Raw genomic sequence first — 24,427 nt, forward strand, 5'->3', positions numbered from 1 at the left:
TCCTTTCAGCCTTCCGGGTTGTTTTTTTTTTTTTTTCCCGGTTATCATTCGCAGAGATAACTACATGGGTATTTTTTGGACTACAATTCTTGAAAGACTTTAGCAGCCAATTCCATATGAACATTCAGAATACAAAAAGCAAAGAAGTGCATGTATAAATTTTTCATCTTGGGTCTCACAGTATGATCATATCCTTTTTGCTGTAAGATCATGACATAAGAACACCTCTCCTGGGCCCCTCTGAATGAACCTCTAGCTCAGTGTTCTCCTTCCCAGTCGCAGAAAGGTGGGAATTGCCAGAGAAAGAGCCCCCCCCATGCAGAACCAGACAGCACTGCAATGGCATTAACTTCCAGCATTCATTGGCCCATGAGTTTCTCAGCCAGAGGAACTGGTTTTGTAGGCAAAGATGTAATCTTTTAAGAGAGGCTCACATGTCCACTGACACTTGCAGCAATCCCCAACAGTAATTTCCACAGGCAGAGCTAGAGGGTCCACAGAGACTAAAACTACGTTACTAGACAATTCTTTACTACCTCCCAGAGCCTGGTTCCACCTTTGGATCATACTCTGACATTATAATTGGACAGGTTTGGGGCATGTATCATTCCCTAACCCTTATTTTCTAGCTCCAGCTGAAAGGGGAATTAGGCACGTGTTGCATGTAGGAACTGTGGCATGCTGCAGCATAGCCACAGTTTTGGTCATTTCACTACAAACAGATGGGCATAATATGCTATCCGGTCTGATCTACTTCCAAAATCAGGGTTCTACACTGTAAGAACATGCACATTCAAGTCAAATTATTTGAAATTACTATTAATTATGGCTGCAATTCTAACATCTATGAATCTGTCACAAGCCAGCTTGCTTTAAACCGGCCATCATTAAATATCTTTCCAGCACATTAAGTACACAGCAGAGAGCAGTGACAAGAAGTCCCGACATTAAAAGATAAACTAATTTCAAGAGGCACAAACAAAAACATGTTTACTTTAGTCGCATTTTGCATGATAGTTCCCTCAGCATGGTCTTTGCATTTGTACTATGGTTGGAATTCGGCAATTCTAGACTCTTCAGTATAGAAGCAAGTGATTCCAAATCTGTGTGCCATTGTGGTGTGAAGTTATCTATACTAATCTCATTGCTGGGGGAAAAAAGGGAGGGGGGCGAGGGGGGAGGGAAATCAAGTGATTTAGCTTTTGTGACCCTTCTAAGAATTAGAAGATTTATAATTGTTTCAGATCAGATCCTGACTCAAGTATGCTTCAGCAATTCACTTGAAGTAATTTTTAACAGTGAAATTCCAAACTGAATTATGTGGAGCTTAGTCCCTAGATCACACGAGTAAATATCCACAAGTTTTCCTCACTTTGATTTGCATTAAAAAATGTCCAAGTGCTAGCTCCTATTTTATCATACCAAAATTATAACAAATTTACAAGTACAGTTTCATACAGTTTTGCTTTCATAAGGTGTTCACAAGCCATCATGCAGCACCTTACCGTAATACTGTTGGTGCACCACTGAACGTCCAGGAATGCTTCCACAGACCCTCCGAAGGTGAAGTGAGGGATGTGCTCCCACAGCACATCTACACCAGACCATGGAGGACAAGGCAGAGACAAGTGATCTAATTTGCACTGAACTACCTTTGGACAAAAGCTTGCCAGCCATGAGATCACAGCATCACACCCAATTTTGCAAAGGTAGTTAACACAACTAATGCATCTACGCTGCCTCTAGGACTGCCTCTGCATGGCACTGTGACTTGTAAATATGCCTACCTGGAAAACTATTGATGTGAAATTCAAATGTGTGGCATAAATATGCTGCAGTCGTATTTTTTCCAGACTCCAGTGAGTCGACTTTGTGGTCCCATTGTCCACCCTGAAACAACTTTCAACCTTGACCTTTATAATGAATCTTCTACCAAAAAAAAAAAATTCTAGCCTTGTTTCTATATTGAAGCATAATGTAAAATGCCTTACATACACACTTTATATACTAATGTGTGGAATACAGGGAGGGTCATATGGACTACAAATTGGTACCTTGCTAGGTACCAAGCATTAGATATAGGTGGGAAAACACACTGGCTATACTCGATGCCAAGCCATATTTCTTCCTTTACACCTCATAGAAGTGAGTTCTTTGTATATCTGAAGTTGTTTACGTGTATCTAAAGTTGCAAGCCTAACTTAGTATTTTGATTTCAGAGGTAGTTCACATTGTTCTTTCTATTTAGGCAAGCAGATGCTCAGCACTTCTGAAAAGAAAATAATTCTTTTGATGCCTAAATGTAGACTTGAACAGTCTTTGAGTAGCAAATTTTGGTTTATATCACCATTCCATCCCTCATCTCTCCTGTATGTGTATTTCCTTCAGAGAATACTTTGGAAGCACTGCAGCATTACTGTCCATGCCCCACTGAGTCAACTCATGACTTCAGCTATGACAACTTTCTATATACGTTGGCAGTGTGTAAACTACACAGTAGATGTCTATAAACTTCATGTTCTAGGTTAAAAGGCTGTGACATGGTACTTCATGCTCTTCTACTTTTTGCACTTTTATGAAGCTGACATTTTTCTTATTTGGGACACACCCATCGTGTAATACCTATAGGGGGCTATAGTCTTTATAGTAGTATTTTTGCATCCTCGTGTTTTAATCAATCATGTCCAAAGCAGCAGGTACAGAATAATATAAGAGAGTCATTTACCTAAGATCACTAGGAGTTCAGAAAAGGTCACAGAGACTAAATACAAAGGTTGTGTCAGGCTTTTCAAATAAAGCAGATAGTGATTACTTTAGCTTCATTTGGCCAGCAAACATAGTTCACAGTACTTCAATTTCTTCAACTTGACTTTTTGTAACATCATATTTTTTTAATTACAACAGTGAACTGGATGAGTTAAGCAGCTCCTCATTTCTGTTTTCAATAAGCCCTTCAGACTGAGGGGAAACGCCTTCCTAAGCCTGCAGCAGAACAGTGCTTGGAGCAAGGCTGCACCTGAATTAGCTAACCATCCCTAACTCCCATTGATGGGACTTGTGGGCATGGAAAGAATGTAAGATGGTTCCTAGTATGCTTTAGAGAAAAAGATAATGAAAGGAAGGACATGACGAATAAAGCATTTAAATTTATCAATACAGCTCAGGAATACTTTTTTTTTTTTCTTATTTTTGCCCACTACAAGTGTCATATAATTGTATTTGTATTATAAAATATTTTGTGTGTGTATATGTCGATATAAATGCACATACTTTTACGATTATGTATACATGCATGTTCATGGTTAAAACTTTTCACTGAAGTGTAAAGAGGTTCAAAGTTATGCTCTAAAATATTTCACACATGCACTATGATTTTTCTTCCTTACATATTTTTTTTCAATCATGCTACACTCAAGAGAAAACTACTTTAAAAAGATCTGAATAGTTAGGTATCGTAGTCCTTGAATGATGCTGCACTGCATCCTTAGATTTTAATTTACTTACCTTTTGTTTTTTAACTTTGTGCTTCATTAGAAGTAGATGTCTATAATAATTACCAATAGCAATGCCTAGATCACCTGTCCAAGAGATAAACATGATTCAGGCAGACTCCTGTGTAACATTCATTAATAGCTTTATGTGTAATAACCTAAGGTTAAAAAAAATCTGCCTTTCATATTTCTATGGCCCCAATTTTACCAAATACAAAATAGTCCTCATTATCAAGGGCTATGGAATTGCAGCTGCAGGAATTTTTCAGTACTTGGAGGTCTCAGCATTTTTCTTAATAAGTGGATGCATCTAGTACACCAGATTTAAAGAAAATAACGGGGAAGAGTTTCCTTATTTAGGTTACTGACCATCGTAAGGAAAGCCATCAACTCCTAGGAGCATATGTCATTTTGGAAACACATTTCTGTTTCTAAAACGAGTTTTACAGGATTTACTGCAAAAATATTTGTGCTATAGATTTTTTTTAATCCTAATTCAGTATTTAAATACTTAAATAAGCAAATGAATTCTAAGCCACCTTTCTGCCAACTATACTGTTTATTTCTTCTCTAAAATAGTACTCTCAGTTTTTTCAAACTCTTTTCATAAAAGAGAATGTTTCAGTGAGTCAAATAATTTTCAATATTTAGAGAGATGAACATAATAACTCAAACCTTCACACTCCTTTATAGACATGTATTATAGTATTTTCCTTAGGATTTCCTTCTATTCTGCCTTCATGCATTATAATATCGTGTTTGTTTTTTGCCTGAAGCTGCATCAGCAAAGGATTTTTTTTCTGAGATTTTTACAATGGCAGCAAGATAACTGAGCTGAAAGAGTCAGTTTGGAAGTCTAGAAGTTGTTCTTCTATCTTGCCATCTTATGTACATTACATTCAGACTCTGTTTTCCATTGTGTAACCCTCTCGTAGTTGCTAAATGAGTTCTTCTAGATTACATTTGATTTCCATGGGCTTGGTTCACTTAGATACCTTCACTGGTCAACAATTCATGCCTTGTGATCTGTAGTAAATTCAAGATTCTTCTCCTTGAACACTCATCCACCCTGTTTTCCCTGTCATTAACATCTGAAGTTAATTACTACTGTACAAGGTACATATATTTTTTTTTATAGGCAGTATCTTCTGTTTGGTTGGCTTGCTTCAGAGCATTTTGCCAATTTGTCATAGTCATTTAAAGTCCTAATTCTCCAAGAGTGTTTGCAGCCCCTGCCAGGCTGAGGTTATCTACATGTTTTTTAGGCCTACTCGCCATGTCATTTTCCATGTTGCTAATGACACTGTTGAATAACTCTAAACTCCAGCACCCCACTCAATACTTCTGTGGTAACAACAAACTTCATGCAGAAATATCCGTTATTTTCCAAAAATTGTCATGTATCCCGTGCCTCTGTTCTCAGTTCATTACAGAGCTTTTACTAACCTTTTGCCCGTGCTTGTTTAACTTCCTCAGTTGCTTGTCAAATTCATTCAGTTCTACATCCACTAGAAATGCAAAGAAACACCAAACAATTACTGAAGCACAGTTTCCATTTCCAAAACACTGTCCTGGTTAGACCTTTTTCCACCATGATTTTACAGATGTTCTATAACTGTGGTTTTGTGATAATTAATTTACCAGGGAGAGCTGTAAACTTATTCGTAGGTTAAAAACCCTCTTAACATTGTATATAACCAAAGTTCTTCAGTCCTCTGGATTGGTAAGAGACTGGGTATTTTGTTGGATGTTCAGACATTTCATACTTGAAAACTCAGTCAGAATAACTTTATGACTAGTATCTATCCCTGCTGATCTACCAGTTTTGTCTCCTTACCTTTTTTTGGACAGAATCTCTGATAGTACTACACCTTTATTAGCAAAATATGTTTTAATCCATCAACTTTAGCATTTCTATCTATTTTAATATAAAGCTTTGTTTCTTTTTATGTATTTCATTAGTTACTCTGGAATTTTCTTTTGGCCTTTCTTGTGTTCCTCATACATACTAGCTATTGTTATTTATTTTATTTTCCTGTTCATTGGCTACAGTGGGTCAGATTTTTGATGGATCTCTGCTTGGTTCAATCATTCGAAATTTGTTATTTAGCTATGTAAGTTTCTTCCTATTTCTCATTTTGTTGAGCAATACAACACCTCCTGAGACACTATTACTGTTTCCTTAAGTAGAATAAATGCCATATCCAAGGAGTTTACTTTTCCTTAGGGCATTTTCAATGAGCTCCCTCATTTTATTAAATCTGTCTTCCTGAAGTTTATTGTCATTCAAACACTTTTGTATACCTAACTTTCTCATGATATGGATTCTAATTATATTGTGAATATCATTGTTTTGCAGCTCTGCCAGCACTACAATTTAAATGAACATCTATGTTCTACTTTTATGACTGAAAGAGGTATTCACATCACCTAACTCTAGACACTTAGCTAAATTCAGACACAACTTCCCTAGGTTCCCTACATCGTCAATAAAGACAAAAAACACACCTTCAGGAGGTGATTCAGGAAAAATAACACTTGCCAATATGCAAAGTATACATCTCATCTGAGGGAAAACATTCTAGCTTTCATTTAACTCACCTGCGTCACTACTTTCAGCTTTGTGTGGGGTACATAGCCTTTGAGAGTGACGATCTGCTGCTCCTGTGTGCGCACACATCCCGCGGAGCCAGAAGGGACAGTCAGGTACTCCTCATGCAGCTAGAAGGGAAGAAAAATGGCATCTGTTCTAATTAGATAATATTAAATAATAATGTCCTAATTTTTAATTAGACTGTCTCTTTAAAAAAACAATTTGTCTGAGTAACATCTTTATTTCTTCGTGAAGTCTTCATAATGACAAGACAAAACCTCATGCTGTCTGGGAGTCAAATTACCCAAGTGCTTCTGAAAGGGAACAGTGTTTCCTTAAATGGGGCATTTTCTCTCCACAATTATCAGAGAAACTACAAGAAATACCAAGTGATTTGAAACTCACATGTGTCAAGTAAGTTTTTGAAATCATCTTAAAAAAATATAAATACACATTTACAGTCTTGTTTGTTTGTTTTAGGGAGACTCCCTGAAGCTTAAATATTAAGGAGAATTAGCAGTTGTGTCAGCTGCCAGTTGCCTGAGTTAGATGCCCTATGAAAAAACAGTGCTGCAGTTAATGTTCATATAGCTGATGAACCATAGCTATCCATTGCTATCCAAAGACAGATGTGTAAGTTTTGACTCATAAAAACTGTATGAAGGAAACTAATGGGACGCTAATCTTCTGGTACCTCTTGGGACAAAGAGAGAGAGTGAATAAGATATTTAAAGACTACAAAATTTGTTTCCTCTACAAACGCCTTCCAAAATGTTATAAATAAATCACCAGTTTCATCATTGTTTGACTTTTGGGACCATCACCATGACAGAATGAAAAGAGCCACGTCTTGGTACTCAGGGACAGCAAAAGCACATATTCGTCCGAGACACCAAACACCTGTCTGCAGATATAAGCTTCTGGGAACAGGTATTTCATCAACTACTCATTGATGACAATTATGTGATATTTACAATTCCAAAACAATGCAGATAGAGCTCTCTCTCTATAAAACTTTAATGAGCAGCATGTTTTGTTGGAAGTGTCATAAAACTTTCATCAAAGTTCAACATATTCCCAAGAAAACAGCTCTGTCTTTGACAAGAAGATCAGAAATTTGCAGTTTAGATCAAACACTGTGAAGAGGAAGAGAAATGTCGTCTGTTATAATTATTAGGATACGATAATTATACTTTTTAGAAGCTCAGAAAATTTTTAAAAAGCAGCTCAGTAAACATTGTAAAATCCAGTATTAAGATTAGTTTTTATAGTTTTCCTTATAAGGAAGATAAACAAAGTCATAGTAGCTAAAAGCTAAACAATAATAAGAAGAAAGAGAATGATGGTTGGGGTTTTTTTGCACTGTTATTCAGAGAGGACCACAGCCACTAGGAAAAAAAGAAAAATAAATTGTGTTTTTACTTCATTCTGGAACAGTACTTTTTCCCAAGTAGGTAAAATTCCTTTACTCCTTTCCCATAACTAATACTATAGATAACATTACAGAATCAGGAGGTCCTGAGTTCACTGGACTTTATAGCAGTTCTTAATTGTTAACTTGCAAGCAGTTGGAACTAAATTGAAGTGTGCAGCTTCTCTACCCAATGGTTGCATGAATAATTGAATAAATGGCCCCTATGACTTCTGGGGCATTAAGAATTAAAACAAATGAAGGCCCAAACAAGAAATAAGTATTTCAGTATGAGGAAAAGTTGGGATGTAATTAAAGAAAGGGTAAAAAAAAAAAAAAAAAAAATCAAACAACAGAACGGGTCAGGGGGAAGGTAACTTCTACAGGATTAGATACATAATATGGGAACAGAGAATATAAAAGCAAATCTCATGTGATCAATAAAAATATGATTATACGTGTTCCTTTCAGTTACTATACACAGGTTAATGATGAGCAGATTCCAAGATTCATTTTTATGGTGAAACCACAACAAAACGGCTTGTATTTTGTTTCTGCTTCATTTTTCTGTGGGTAGCTGCAGCATAGGCCATAAGGAGATTCGTTACTGCACTCTGTCATGCATATCTGGCCTCATTTTCCACACTTTGTGTTGCCCTCCATAGCACGTATCAGGGTGCTTGCCTGTTCGCTGAGCCTGTGGCTATGCTCCCCCGCAAGCTGTTGAAGTTTTAGCCTGTTCTGCAGCAGTTCTTGATTCCTGAATTTTTATACTGTTTATATTAGCCTGCCAATGGATTAAAATAGAAATAAGCCTGATGGTCTCCCTCATTTCTCTCAAATACACCTCCTGTTTCTTATTTCTCTGGATATGGCCCATACGCCATGGTTAGGCCAATCTCTTTAACAGCACGTATAAAGGTTCAAACTCGGTAATACAAGTCTAGATCCCCAGCCCTTTCCTTTAGTGTATCCCTCAAACTAAGCCAAGAAATGGTGCAGCATTTCCCTTCCTTGTTAAAAAGAAAATACAGTCTGATACCTGGTATCAGACTTGAATGCACAGCAGCAGCTCCAGGTTTGGCTCCAGTCACCTTCAGTTGTGGACCTACTTTAAAGTCCTAAAATCCAGGTGTGAGACAAGCTTCTCGGGGCAGTCCTTAGCTCTTTAATCCACAAGACACGTGAAGGCAATATTCCCATTCTGGTAACAAAGTGCTGTACTGTTCAGAGTTGCAAATGTGACCCTGAAAGCCCCCAAATGCCTTTTAAATGCTGGGGTTTGGTACCCACCTGTTCAAAGCAGGCTGCTTCTGAGCATGCCTGAAAATCAAGGCTCTCTTCTGTCAGAAGGGAAAGTACCAATTAGGTTAGATCATTCCAAGAATTACCTCTGGCAGTTAGCCAAACTTATGGTCTTTGGCAGTTAGCCAGCTAAATCTTTCTGAGACCCGCCTTCCTAAACATGGGAATGAAGTGGAATTAAGACAGCCTTCAATTCATTCTACACCTCCTTATGCACGTATTGACCAGTGGATACAGTTTCAAACTCACTAGAACTTTTTCCTAGAAATGAAGATATATTGCTCATCTCATTCACGTCCAGGATATCACAATGTGTAGAAGATAAACTGTGCTGGCTCTGGCCTCTGGACCAGATTATTTTCCCAATAATTGCTAAGCTGGAACTGAAACAGCATCTAGATGTACGTTTCAGACACTACCCCTGCCCTCCAGTTTGCCTTTAACTAGCTATATTTACCCATGCTACAAATTCTTAAGAACATATTCATTGCATATTCAAAATTACTTCCCAGACAAAATGGCCAGGTAGTGAAATAATAAAAAGCTGTTTGAGCTGCAGGGTAACTAAAGCACCTCTTAGCTTTCCACTCAGGAGGGCAGAGGAACAGGTGGCACTACACCACAGTCACAAGCTCCCTGATTTCACCTCAAGCCATCACCTCCAGGGTGGGAACTGCAAAATGGATGCTGTAGGAGGGGGCAGGATTGTTCATCTTCAAATCATTTCACTTCATCATTGCTCCAGCACAGCTGCTTGGAACGTTTTCCTGCCACTTGAATGAAAAACTATCTGGTAAATAGATACAGATATTCCACAACACATCTTTTGTTGGCCTGCCTCTTCAGCCTTTCCTTGTGCTCTCTCCCTCTGTCAGGACTGCATTTTTAAAAGCTCATTGCTTTCACTCACATTTGTATATCACAGACCTGTGTTTATTCAGTATGTATTTATGTAGATATTATGTTCAAAATACCTGGGTTAACAGAACTGGGCAAGCAGGGTAAATCTTTTCCTCATTATATATCTTCAGCACACAAATTAAAGTAATTGAAGTTTTTCCCAATGTTGTTGAAGACTTGAAAAAACAAGCAGAGGCAAGACAGCAACAGTGCAAGATTTTTCAATAAAAACAGTAGGGATCATTGAGTTAAAGACTGTTGGAGAAAACTACTTGTTAAATTAAGAGAGAGATGAAAATTGATTCATTTAATTATGCACTTGGGTATATAAAATAAGGTACTGAGTGCTTATTACAAAGAAGTTAAGTTGCATTAGTTAAAAGTTTATCTCTTCTTCCCGAGATCTCCATACTTTCACACAACAAAGACATTGCCACAGATGCTGGAAATATAGCTGGCTGAATAATAAAAATAATGTATTCGTGAGTAAATTATTCAAAGATTGACAGAAAAATGTTGAATAAATTATTCACAGAACATTATTAAATAATCTAGAGAGCGGGTCAAATAATGGAAATATGTAATTCAGGTAATTTATTCAGAGAGTAATGTCAAAATCCTTTGGCTAGTCCATTACGAATGAATAGTTTGACAAGTTATTGATTATAGCTCATTTCTGTATTAAAACAAAATGCGGCAGGAATGCAGCTAAGCAGAAAGATACATAATTGACAATAAAGTGTCATCATCCTGATGATGACAATCTTTTATCGTGCATACAAACACACAGCCTGTGTACATGGATTGTTTCGAACAGTGCTTACTTACCACATAGGCTTACACTGTGAGGTGTTTTTTTAAGGTACTTAAGTGAGGGTTATACTAAGCATGTCACCCAGCACTGAGGGGAGGGGCAGGTTATTTAGGGACCCTCGGTAGGAGGATGATGCAAGGAAGCTGGTGACGCAATCCTAACTCTGTACGAACCTGGGCCCGTTGCAGACAGGTCGGTTTAACACGTTACCCAGGCCCCGAGCTCAAAGCACCACAGACACAGCTCACTCCGGCGGCCCTAAGGCAGCAGCAGCCACCGCCCTCGGAGGCGCCCAACAAAGATGGCGGCCGCGGCTCTCGCAGCCATTGCACCGCGTGGTCCTACGCGTCCCTGCTCCGCAACGTGGGCCGTTCCCAGGGGCCCTGGAGAGGAGAGGCGGGTACGGGACCGGCTCGCCACGGACAATGGCCGCCTGCCCCACGAGATGGCGCCCCGCGGGTGGGAGCGCGGGGCGCCGGTCCCAAAGCAGCAGCGAAGTGAATAGTTGTTAGTACGTCTGGCCCCGGGCTTAGTAATTTTATTCAGGAGATGTCATTGTCTAACAGAAATGGCCCACCAAAGTACAATTCAGGTTCAGTTTCAGCTCATACTTTCCTTTTAGAAGATTTTGATTAATTTTCTTCCGTAAACTTCAGTAAATTGGTTAACTTTGATACAGGAGAGCAAAAGCAAATATGGTCTTCCTGTACACATTTTAGACTAGGTTTCAAGGTATCTGTGCTCAAGCAGCTGAAGAGGGAACCAGAAATAATCCTCTTTATACTGCTTCACAAAGACATTTTGTAATAGCAGTTTTCCCCAGGAGCAAATTAGTTGAAAAAGGGACAAAGCCATAGTTCACATGGGGAGTGTGCATAATGGAGCTGCCACCTCAAGGTACACTGAAAAGGCACTTAGGAATCGGGTTTTTATGAGTGCTTTTCTTGTGGTAATGTGAATCAGCACTATTTCCTGTACAATACTGGCATATGAAGCCAGAGTTCAGCCAACTTAACTTTGAAGAATCTAGAATTGCAGATTCAATGTTTTCTTTATCAAAAGCTCTCCTCACAGGCCGTAATTTTCTCCTAAGGATATGTAATGCCAGCCTAACATCTGCAGGAAGGAGCACTCTGCCTCCTCTAAACTAAATGCATCTGAATTTTTCTTTTCCTCAATTCACCTGGCCAGCAAAACTAAGACAGTAAGGACTTTTCCCTGGTCAAATATCTTGCGCGTTTGTCCTCCTGACACACTGGACCTCAGATATGTTTACACCATAAAGATCGTAACTTCTTGTTATTGAAAAACTGGTGGAATGGATTCAGAAACTCTGTGTATGAGAAAGCAAAATCCAATGCAAAAGTTAATGATCTGAATCCTTGTCATTAAAAAAAAGGCACCTGGCAGAAGTACCCTCATCACTCGTTATTCTTTGTTTTCGAAAGCAAATCTCTAGCAATCGTAATTAGAGGTGAAACAGAAATTGGAAGTTTTATGAATAATTTGCACAGAAAATTAAATTTCATTATATGCAGATGTTATATGCATTGCTGCTGGCAACGTTTTCACTCTTGCTAGGTGGGGTTTCCTTTGACTTCCACCAGCCCTCTCCAGGACAGTGCCATATTCCCACTATTATTGTACTCACTTTCTTTAACATCCATCTTCACACCATTCATCGCTTCAACCTCCTCTACAGTTTCTTCTTCCAGTCATGGTGACTTTTTGAGAGGGAGAGAGAGAAGATGCATTTCTCAGCATACCTTTATGATTCACTAACAATAACATGCTAAAATCCATCAGCCTTCAATTAGTCAGTTCAGCATGTGTTTAGCTAGCCCGGCACCTGAAGATATCTCTTCCTGCTCCCTTGATATTCTTAATTATGTCTTCTCTTTTTCATCGGTTCATTAATGTACTCGCCATGTATTGTCTCCATCCATTTTGCTTGTGGAGACTGTGAACGCATCTGCAACATTCTGGCAATTATAGAAATAAAATAATTAAATAATTTTGTTATGTATTAAAAAATAACAAGTAATTCATCCTTTTCCCATCAGAATGGAATTCACAATATAAGGCAGGAAAACTTGCAGACTATTTATTTTGCAAAATCTGCCTTAAAGATTGAAAAAGTCAAGCTGACCCTTTTAACGTCTAAACATGCTGGATATAAATGCTTGGGAAAGAATCAAACTACTCACCCACTCCACGGTTTTTAGATGGAAAGCAATTTTTTTCCCCACGTTCTCAATGATCTTGAGCTGAAAAGAAAGTGGACTGTGTTCCTGCAGTAGTAGTGTGCATTCATTTTGATCATCCAACACTTTCTTTATGTCCGTCATCAGCTGTCCAATCTACTACATACAAATATTGAAACATTAAAGCATCATACCATCTCAAGTGTATTAATCTCAATCAGGTTTAAAAGATCTAAGTTATAACTCCACATAGGACAGTAAATTATTAATACTGGCACCCAAAATTACCTCATTATACATTTCAAAATGTACGAAGAAATATTTTTCATGTGAATTACTGACTAAGCCAGTGATCCGAGAGGCTCGAAGGATTGATTGCTCCATGGTTAAGCCACTCTCAGTTTTCTTGTTTCTTCTCTCAAATTTCCTGAACTTTAAGAGAAAAGGTCAAGAGAAACCAACTAAATAAACAACAAATTAAATCCTTCCCAATCCCTTGGGTGTATTAAGAAGATATCTCTCAATATATTATACGTGTGACTGGAGAACATCATTGACTTTTGTGCTGAAAATTATTGATATATTTTCTTGGTTTTTTTTTTTTTTTTTTTTTTTTTTAAGAGATAAGTCCTAAGGCTGTTCCTGGAAGAGTATCATTAGTGATATTAATGATCTCCCCACTCCACTAATTTCCCTTTCAACAAAAGCTAATGTGGTCTCTAATTTTTTACCTGTAATAAAGTTTTTGCCATAACAACCTTTTTCTCCAGGGTGACTAATAATTTATCATATAGTTACCAAATTGTAAACTTTGATAAGGTCAGAATAAACAGCATCTACAGCACTTACTGTATTTAGTAAGCCAGCCACCATTAAGGAAAGATGTCACTTCATAAACTGATGGAGAATTTTATCTCACTTTCCTTTTACTGTAAAAAGCTGTAAGCTTTGCGTTCTTTTGAGGTCAGGGTTAAAAAACTGCAGCTGGCTGGAACATGCTTTCTCCTTTCTGCAAACAGAGAAATTATTTTTATTAAAAATTCTTGTTATAACATCTAGAATTTGATGTTACAGTTGTCTAGACCTTTGAACATGGTTTAGATCTATGCTGGATACAGTCGCCGTACTCTTTTTCCATTAACCATCCTACTTTAGCTAATAGTCAATATTACTCTTCTATTTCAAACATTTTATTTAGGCTTTGGCCAGTACATAAATTATCTTCAACCTCTTTCTTATTGTTACAAAGGCTTTAGTGCTTCTTTCCGGGCTCTTTTATTAGACAAGGTAACTTTGATACTTGCTACATACTGCTTTGCTAGCTTGACTTTTGGCAGTTCTTAATTTCTGTCTGAACCACCTAAGATTCTTTGACTAGTCACTTTAACCATTTTTAAAGGTTTTCTGTTTTCTTCTACTGTTCTTTTAGTTTACCTATTTATGGTTTGTAGCGTTTGGCCTGAATTCGGGATTTTTACACCTTTGACTGAAATTTTACTCAAGCCTCCTCCATCTTTGAACATTTGACAAATTCCTTTCAGTTGGCTCCCCTGAAATGGAAATTTCCTCTTTGAAATGGAAGATTTTTTAAGACCTCGTGGTGGGTTAACCCTGCTAGGCAGCTTGCTCACTCCCTCCCAGTGGGATGGGGGAGAAAATGGGAAAGGCAAATGTGAGAAAACGTGTGCGGTTTTAACAGGTTAAAGCAAAAGCCTCATGTGCAAGCAAAGCAAACCAAGGAATTCACTCTTCACTTCCCACCAGCAGGCAGGTGTTCAGCCATCCCCAGGAAAGCAGGGCTCCATCACGCCTAGCAGTTACTTGGGAAGACAAATGTCATCACTCCAAACATCCTCCCTTCCTTCTCCCTCCAGGTTTATATGCTGAGCACAATGCCATATGGTGGGGAATATCCCTCTGGTCTGTTGGGGTCAGCTGTCCCGGCTGTATCCCCTCCCAACTCCTACTCGCTGGTGGGGCATTGTGAGAAACAAAAGACCTCGATGCTGTGCAAGTGCTGTTCAGCAACAGCTAAAACAACCCTTATTACCAACACTGCTTTGGTGACAAACCCAGGACACAGGACCATAGAGCTACCATGAAGAAAATTAACTCCATCCCAGCCAGACCCAGTACAGACCTGCTTTTTTCCCCTCACGATTCATTCCAAACTAAATCAACATGGTTTTCCTTTTGAATTTTTTTATGCAACTAGCATTTTTATAGTCTTTGTTACATTATTAAAGCCCTTTACAGTGTTAATTGGCTATGGATAAAAACATGCAGCATTACACGGACATCAAACTACTGTAAGATTAATAACACGTCACTCTTGTTCACATAACCCAACAAACAGGATCCACTATAGGTTTCTACAGAAGAACAGAAACTTCTGTTTAAAAAAAAAAAAAAATCCCAAGAAATAAAATTACATGCAAAGTAACATTTCTAACATTCATTTCAGAATTGAATGCCAAAAAGGAGAACCTAAACTCAAGGACTGTTACAGTTTAACAAAATACAGATTTTTTGAGGATTAGCTAATCACACATTATAACTAGCGGGAACTGAGGATAACAGGAACTCTTAAAATTCAGTCATTTGGGGGAGTTCTGCTCCTTCTTTGTCCTACGTGCCATTTGAATATTAATAACTACATACCGTGCAATAATACATAGCGCTTTTGCAAATGTATAGGTATTTATGCATATACACACATACACACAGAGATTATAATGCTAAATTTGGAAGGATACTGAAAAGCTTTCAAAAGATTATTTGGTTTTGTTGACATTTCTGAAGAGTTTGGGCATTACTTCATCAGTTTCAGAAGGATCTCTCTTGTAAGCGCAGCGTGCTGGGAATTCGGAGACACCATCATTGATTACCAGTTAACAGCATAGATGCAGGAGGCCCTGGTGGAGATTATTAAGGCTGCCACTTGTATAATTTTTTACAAATTCCATTTACATACTGTTACTAAGCAAGTTACCCACGGTACCACGGGTAGGATGCACTGAGGAGGTGAGTGCCTAAACATGCTCCATTTTGGGGTACGCCCTGGGTTAGATTGAGGGCTTGAGGAGAAAACATATAGCCTTAGAGGCAAAGGGAGGAAAATAGGAGTGGAAAAGCATGTAAACCCAGATATTGCTGTGATTCAAAGTCAGAACACGGCAATTTCATTCTGAAATTTTCCTTCTGAAACTGTGGTGTTGCAGTCTTTAAAAAATAAAACAATACAGGGACTCCATAATAAGGATGAAGTCTAACTAACAGCTTTAAATGGGTATAAAAAAAGCTATGTAGGCATCAGTGTGAAAAAAATAAAGATTCTTTGATGTGTGTCATCTTTTCATTTTAGCAATTAAAATGGCTTTTGAAGCTCTTTCGCATTTGATTTAAGCCCACAGAGTATAAAATTGTGCCATCCCTTGCAGATAGTCCCATATTTAGCACAAACAAGGTCGTAAGGATCAACAGGCTTAGAAAAAATGGTAATTTAAGTTTTTAAATATATAAACTTCATTATTTTTATTTAGGAACTTGCCAAAACTATGACATACAATTGTCCTTTCCCCCCCCACCCCGCGTAATCAGGGGTTGCTTGGTGGTTATTAACATCTATTTACATAAACACAAGCTGGGAGATAGAGCAGCTATTTTTTACATGTGAAAACACATAGATAGGAACCCCATATTCTGTCCTGAAAGAGTTCTGTCTAATACGTTGTCTGAAGGATTCCCCACCAGAAACATTTTCCTATTAGAAAACCCACAGTATTCCAGCCTCACTAATAATTATTCTGACATCTCTGGACTCAAATGACATCTGCTCATATGTCTTAAATATGTGACAATTCAGAATGCATGATGTTAAATTTTTCATTTGAGCATGACAATTTAGAGGAACTTAACAAAATGGACTTTGAATGATTTCAAAAAACATTACATCAAGAATTACACTGCGTATATATTATCAAATGCAATTATTCCAGTTGTACAATCTTCAGAAATATTTACTAGTAAACCTTCAGAGTATAAAGTTTCCTAAAAAGGCACTAGATCAAACAGCAATCAAATTGTTGAATGCATTGTGACAGCACTAGTATCAGTGTACATCTCTTAGCTATCATTGCTAACTGACATTTTTCTATTATTTCCTTTTGATAGACAGGTTTGTGTTGTAAACCACGTGCAAACCAAAATCTTGTGTCCTTGTTACATACAGAATGAGATTTTCAATAGGAAAAAAAAAAAACAACCACATACCATGAAAGTATACTATTGTTAAATCTCACGCGCGCGCGCACATACACAGACACAAATCAACTTCTTTCTTTGCTTCCTAACTACTTTACTATACAGCATTGTATTTTAGCAGTGGTAGCAGCAACGTACTAAATCAGATTTAGCTAACAGGTGCTCTCCAGGCTGTGGACAATTACATCATAAAAATGTATTACAGTGCTCACTCTTGGGAGTAAAGACTTTTGCTATAATAGTGAAATGTATTATATGAAGTGGAATTTCTAATGGACTTCAACAGAGCTGGTGGCTCGAATGCATAGTGATGTATCAGGGGTAGCTCCACAGAAGAAAACCTCATAGGAAGGAGGTAATTTACTTAGTAGAAACACTTATGATTTCCACTGCCTATATTTACAACAATAAATCAATTGGACAACATGTTTCCAAGTTTGCATTTGCAATAAGCATTTTTAACTGTTAACACTGTGGATCTTTTTTTTTTCATTATGTAGTCTCATTATCCACTCATACTTCTGAAAAATGAGAAAATGGAGGAACACACAGAGCTGGCAGATTTAAATGGCTCTTAGAGAAGTACTTCAACATCAAAAATGATCAAGAGCAAATTGTTTATATAACCTTTGCTTTCACCACCTTCACTAACAAATAGTATTAGTAAATGAGTCATGTAAAACCACTTAAACTTAATTCTGGAAAGGAGGGGAAGAATTACCTTGCAAATGCATATTTTATTAAGAGCTGTCTTTTTAGCCAAGTTATCATGTTAAGAAACATAGAGTTTGGATTTTGTTTTTAAACCAAGAGTTATGAATGAGTAAAATATTTTCAGGAGATCAGCAGCATTAGTTCCCTTGCTGAGATTTATTCTCTTTAGCAAGAATTTTAAATACCTAACTTAAACAATTTTTTTTATACCTTCTACTTTTAAAAATACATAAAATTTCTTTCAAGTGATTCATTTTAGTAGGCATAATTGCATTTTCCTTGCTTTTCAATTATGTCACGCTTTGCATAACTGCATTAAATGTTAAGATTGCATTGGTCTGAAAAGTTAGTTCTTGTGTCAAAAGGTGATTCAAAACCATCTTCTCAACAGATCTCAATGGAATATCTCCTTTGTAGAACTGTTAGTATAGCTAAGGTCTAGTCTCCCATGTCCCTCTCTAATCCTCTGCTTATTGCATACGCTTTACATCAGTTTTTTCCATACTTAGATTCTGTTGTGCCCTTTGTGTTGTATTCATTCATAATTCTTTATTCCATCGAATGCTTATCTGTTGCACTGGACTGTGAGAATTGTGGGGGTTTCCAGTATTTCCATTTGTAGCTGCCTGGTACTGGCTCCTAGGAGTCACGTGGGGAGTTCTAATGTACGTAACTGATGATAGCAAAGACGTTATCTCCCATACTTCTACTTACGCTGTAACAATACAAGTAAGCAGGTAATAACTGTTCGTAGATATGAGGGTCCAGCAATGTCGTCTTTGATTTTATCGCAGGTGTGTCACAAATACCCATTTACGTTCAATGGTAAATAAGTTAAAGCAAACTAAGTGGTTTCATTTTGGCAAGCACTTACCAAGACTCAGAGAACTCTGGGCGAAACAGAAGTAATAAGATACCTGATTTTTAGAGATATAACCTAAAGGTCAGGTAGGGAAGCTGAGCTGGGTAAGAAAATCAGCGGTGATAGCCCTCCATCTAGCCTCTCACGCCACAACGCAAATGACAAACCTGAAATCCTCAAACTTCTCAGTGTGACCTACCTCTCAACAGAGGACTTGTCAGTAGAAACACGTATACTCCTCAGTCACAGAACGTCGACTTGGCATTTGATGCGTACCCTCAGCTTACATAACTTGACAAAGAAGTAAAAGGAGTAATGGCAGGTAGAAATGAGGCAGAAAAACCCAAAATGACAGAGTCTCCGCAGCCCAGCACAGCTTTTTGGTGCACTCTCACTCCTGGCAGATAGAGTTTAACCAGACCTGTTTTCAAGCTGTTTTGTTAGAAGTCGTCGTTGAAGTATACTTCCAGTTATGTGAAGAGACTTCTTGTCTGTTTTATCAAAACCTGTTTATTTTTCTACGTCTTTCTCGTAGTTGTCTATTTATAGTAAGCTCCACCTGGCTTGAGGCTCTCCTACCAGCCATCCTCACTAGCTACGTGGCTCGTATGCAGGAAGAGAAATCCACTCATTGACTGAAATGATCACTTACAGCTTGCTTTCATTTGGGAGTTGCTCAAGCATCTAGCAGCTACAGTTACAATGAGCTGGAGCTTCCCGCTTCAGCTGACGTTTGGGCAAGCGCTTTCCCTGAAATGGCATGATCATAATTTTTCAGGCAAGGCTTGAATCCCCAAAGGGTTTTCTTCATTTATAAACCATCTACCCCCATGTAATAGTTTGCGGTATTCCAGCTATCTCTTGATTAGTCAACGAGAGGCACGTTCAAAAAAATTGCTTTAGTGTGCTTCAGGAATCTTGTTTTGCAGAATTTATTTCCTTGGTTTTATTGCCTGGATAAGAATCTCAGCATACCACTTTATAGAAAAATCACAAATTTAAAAATCTGTGTCTGCTGGGTAGGTGGCAACACAGATGTTGCTACTTCAGTACAGACTTAGCGGTTTGGTTTTCTAATCTATGCATAATATTTATTTTCTAAAGATAGCTCTTGTGGCAGTAAAAAACTCGATTAACATCACTGAACTATATTGATTAGCAGCAACTGAAAACCTGTCCAGTCATTTGGAAAGGAGCGAATCAATGGTCACAAGAACATTTTTAAGCAAAACACAAAGGTGTCATAAGCAGGAGAAAAACACCACAGCATTCTGCAAAACAATATTACAGTATTTTATGTACTGTTGTACTTTCCTATTACTTTGTTATTTTTACCATTACTCTATTCATTCTCTTTATTAGCAAATTTCAATTCCTTATCACTATTTAATGCTTACCATAATAAAAAAGTAATTTCAAGAAGAGAATAAAGATAGGAAACGTCAAAGTTGCAGAAAACTGAAAACATTGTCAGAAAAGAAGCTGTTATAGAGTTTTAATTACATTTTTCTCTCTGCTGCTTTTTCTATAATGGCTTGAGTCTTCTTGTGAGAGCTGGCTGTTTTTTCTGATGAAGTATTGGCTGTCTTAACATTATTAAGTATTGAATATGCTTTTCATTTCTACTTACTGTGTTTAATGCAGCCACATGCTAAAAATCTTATCGGTTGGCACAAATTAAGAAAGGCCACTGCAGTGGATGGGGACACTCCTTTGCAGTCCCTATGAGTTTCTGGAAAGAAGACGGCATTGCACTATTCAGCTGGAAATCTTCCTCCCTACCAGAAATCAACTGCTACTACAGTAGCATATGCTAGCTGAAAAAGTTCTAACAAAAGAAAGACTTTTCCTTTAAAATGCTGACTTACAGAAACAAAAAAAAAACTGCCCAAGGAATATGTAATTTTCATCAATAATATTAGACAGAGTAGGAAGGAAATTTTCTGGCCTTCCTCCCCCATTTTTCCTGGCAGCCTGAAAGACGGTTGGTTGGAGGATTGCTTTTGAAGGAAGCATGGAATCACTCTGTTAATAATTTATGACTACAACAACTTCACAACATTCTATGGAAAAATATATTCATTTTAATGTTTTGATTATTTTTTGCCAAATTTGGTCTCTTCCATAATTTCTATATTTACCCACATTTATTCAATGTTTACTTTCTCTAGTGGAAACAGTTTTCACCCGTTTTGTTGTAAAAAGCTCACTAGTGATCTATTTATTAAACCTTTAAGTCATAAATCATAACTGTATTTCAGTCTTTGTCTATGTTCAGGTGTCCTTACGCCATTTGAAGTCAAACTACGTTATATGACAATAGGTCTAACACTACAGACATTGAAAATTAATGAAAAAATTTAAAACATTTACCAGTTGGTAATAACTTCACCTGAAGCACATACATCATTTAAAAATGCAGCTACTGGGGATATTGAAGGTGTGAATGTTCTCATGAGAGTCATACGTCTCAGAAAACCCTAGGAAAGTTCAAAACAACACCTGGAATTTCTTGACTGATGGCACGTACACGTGACTGAATGAAGAGTGACTGCTCTTACTCTCTGCATGAGGATACCGTGTATTTGCCACATCCATGCATTCTACCCAAGTCAAGGGTTACTACGTCCTTTCTTGTGGGCCAGAAAGTCAAAGGGAATCTGCGCCCTTTATGCACTCAACTCTTCTGCTGGAGCTGAAGCTCAACACCAGATGGCACCTAAAGGTCACACAGTGCTCTGCATACTAAGAATAGAAAATTAAATTTTAGTTTGAAGAAAGATTACTACACAAAAAAAAATCATTGAGTGGAGTCAGCTACGTACAAACTAACTGTAAGAAATCTTATCAAAATAAAACTATGGCTGCATAATAGATACATTAAGGGGGGGGGGGGGGAATTAAGAGGAAAACCAAAGCAAAAGCATGTGCAGTATGAAGAAACTTCCAAAATTTTCCAGAAAAGTTAAAGCCCATGGATGACAGTCATTAAAGAGTACTTGCAGACCTCATTACAATTGTTCTCTTGACATGGTCATCAGCAAGAGCAATCACTGAGAATGAATAGAAGAGGGTGCTGGATTTTGCCTGATGTCTCCAGTGTGTTGCAAAATACATGTGTATTCATGAGAAAACATAATAAAAGGTACTTCTCAAGAATAAAATCTAAGTTTGAAAAAGGAATAAACATATAAATGTTAGATCAGACCAGTACTGGCTGCCATTCTACAGATGTCTACCAGTCCCACTACATAAACATCAGAAGACAGGATATGCAGAATGTCTTGAAAGCTTTTAAATATGGTTTCTACTAGATTAATACTTTACGTGTCTTCCAGAGGAAAGGAATATTCCTGTCTTCAATGGCTAAAATCTAATACTCAGGTCAGGTTTCACAGCAGCGAAGAAGTAGCAGCCTCTTAAGTACGTACCACCATAAAAGTTAAATATAAGTTAAAATCAATATCAAGAATTACACTTGGAAGCAAATGAAGCACTGGAAGCAAATTAAGTTTATGGAGTTCTAATTTAACGTTCACCATGCAATAAGCTCTGCAGAAAGTACATTAGGGCCCAGCCTGGAGGTGACAAAGATATAGCTGATTTTAGTGAAGTCTATATTCAAGACAAATGGTCAAGACTCTCTGGAGACTCAAAGATGAAAGGCTGGGCACTCGGCTGCTAATCCTGCTGTTCAGATAGCTACAGAGATCCCCCTAAAGGGAGATGGAAAGAGATAAAAGTTACCTCCATCTTTTTATACAACTACCATGGACATAATCTTTCCAAATCTGATCAGTAAAATCAATATGGCAGAAAAATACTCACACAGTATTCAGAAAAATGTTTTTCACAAAACTGTAGGAAACATTTCTTGCCTGCCCCAGGTAGCTGTCTTCTAAGGAGTTCAGTCTCATGATCTACAACTTTGGGCCAGCGTCTGCCTCAGGGTCAAGCCTTCCCTGTCTTTCCAGACCTATTCCACAGAGGGAAAACAAAATACAAAAAGATAAAATTACTTTTTGTTCATTTTCCTTACCAAGATTGGAAACAGAGTATCTTGCCCAGAGGAGTCGCTTTATGGGTAAGCTGGAAAAAGCCCATACAAAACTCACTAATGTTGTTTGAACTTACGGTCCCATGTGTGGCTACTTAGATGGGTTTTGCTAGAAAGGTAGCATATATGAAATCAGGCGCCCTCCAAAAATTAAAAATTTAAAACCAAAACAAACCAAACCGCAAAGATGATAGTAAATAGAATTTATGGTTACAAGAACGCTAAGAAATTCAGCGTCCACTATTTTTCTAGGAAAATGTAATTAACATGTCATCAACATACCGCATATGTCAGAGCGAGCAATTCCATCCAACACGCTGGCATTTTAGCTTTCTGCAAGGTGCGGGGGGAATAAAGATAGGGTTGTTTTGATCTTTCTGCTGTTGAATTTCTGCTGTCTGCCTTCATCATACTTTCTTTCTACAGAAGAACTAATGAAAAGGAACAGAAACCCTATCCTGAATTGTATATGATTCTCCATTTATTTCTGGAGTTTAGGAACAAGCCATGGGATGAAATTTCTGTCACATTCAAATACCAGGCTTTGAAGGGCTGTTTCAATTGAACAGAATGTCTTATGCTTTTTTCCTGATTTGTTTTGTGGTTTTTTTCTCCCACAATACATATAATGAAAATATAGGAATAGAACACAATAATCTAAGGACTGATTTTTATTCATTTTGGCATGTAATCTAAATATGTCATTTAACTGCCAAGGGGAAAAAAAAAAAAAAAAAAAAGAAAAGTCTTACTGAAGTCTACGTTCAGCTCCACAGCTGTTACGGGCAGAGGCAAGGTGTTATCTCGGCGTGCGCACACAAGGAATTCCAGTCATTTAAAAACACACCGTCAGCATGATTAAGTTGTTGCATTAAAAGCTACAAAAGCCTTCCTGTTTCAAATTGTTAATAACATGCCGGGGATTTGAGGCACTATGAAAAGCAATACCTGGAAAGTCAAACAGCCTGGGTAATGGTGAAGAGGAAGCTAACACATAAATAAATTACTTGGGCAGGCAAAGAACAAATCCGCAGAGAGAGGTGGTAACATATTGTCAGAAGACAGCTTCAGGCAAAATAGGTGAAAATCACAAAGAAAAGACATGAAGCACAGAAAGGGAAACAAAATTGCAGAGGAGTAGCAAAAGCAAAGGCCTAATAGTTATTCTGACTAGGACAAGTTGACAGCATGCCAAAAGAATTAGGATCTAATCAGTCTGCGGGGCTGAAGACTGTTTGGAAGAAGGAGAATCAGATAAATGGAATATATGAAAAAAAGGCAAAGGAACAAACTGATTTTGAAGGGAATATTATGTTCCTGCCAAAAGTCTCTTGACACAGAAAGGGTGAGACAGACAATTTCTACGGGTACATGACAGCTGGGTCATAATCTCCTCCTTATGCACAGATAAGGTTGCCACCATCTTTAAGACAACCTGTTGGAGATACAGGACAGTGCTGGTCCAGCTGCAGTGAGGAGACTAAATGATCCACGGGTAGGAGCCTAAGCAGACGCGGGGAACTCTGCAGGAAAAATGCAAATGATTTTATAAAATGTACGTCACCTTACTAAATGACAGCAGGTTGAAAAAGCATAACTATCAGTTGCATTGTATTTGTAAGAATGATGGAGTTTTGTGTCCTCATACGTCTACACGGTTTTCCACAGTTTTTAATATTAAACCCTCGTAAAAGCATCAAATGAAAATTCATTGTCATTAATTAGCTTCGGTAGTTGTCTACCTTCAGCCCTGAATCTACTGCCCACTTCAAAATGACTTGGTTTTTCTTCTTAGAAAAGCAGGATCAATATT

General features: G+C 37.8%; 1 long non-coding RNA gene across 1 annotated transcript; it reads right to left on the reverse strand.

Annotated features, from left to right (window-relative positions):
- Positions 1-3,512: 3,512 nt before the first annotated feature.
- Positions 3,513-6,204, reverse strand: LOC129205494 (uncharacterized). The gene is made up of 3 exons (XR_008576759.1): positions 6,093-6,204; positions 4,938-4,999; positions 3,513-3,578 (listed from the first exon to the last, which is right to left on the reverse strand). It is a non-coding gene; the product is annotated as an uncharacterized LOC129205494 (long non-coding RNA).
- Positions 6,205-24,427: the final 18,223 nt, after the last annotated feature.

Source organism: Grus americana, chromosome 4, assembly GCF_028858705.1.
Source record: "Grus americana isolate bGruAme1 chromosome 4, bGruAme1.mat, whole genome shotgun sequence".
NCBI classification, from domain to species: domain Eukaryota; kingdom Metazoa; phylum Chordata; class Aves; order Gruiformes; family Gruidae; genus Grus; species Grus americana.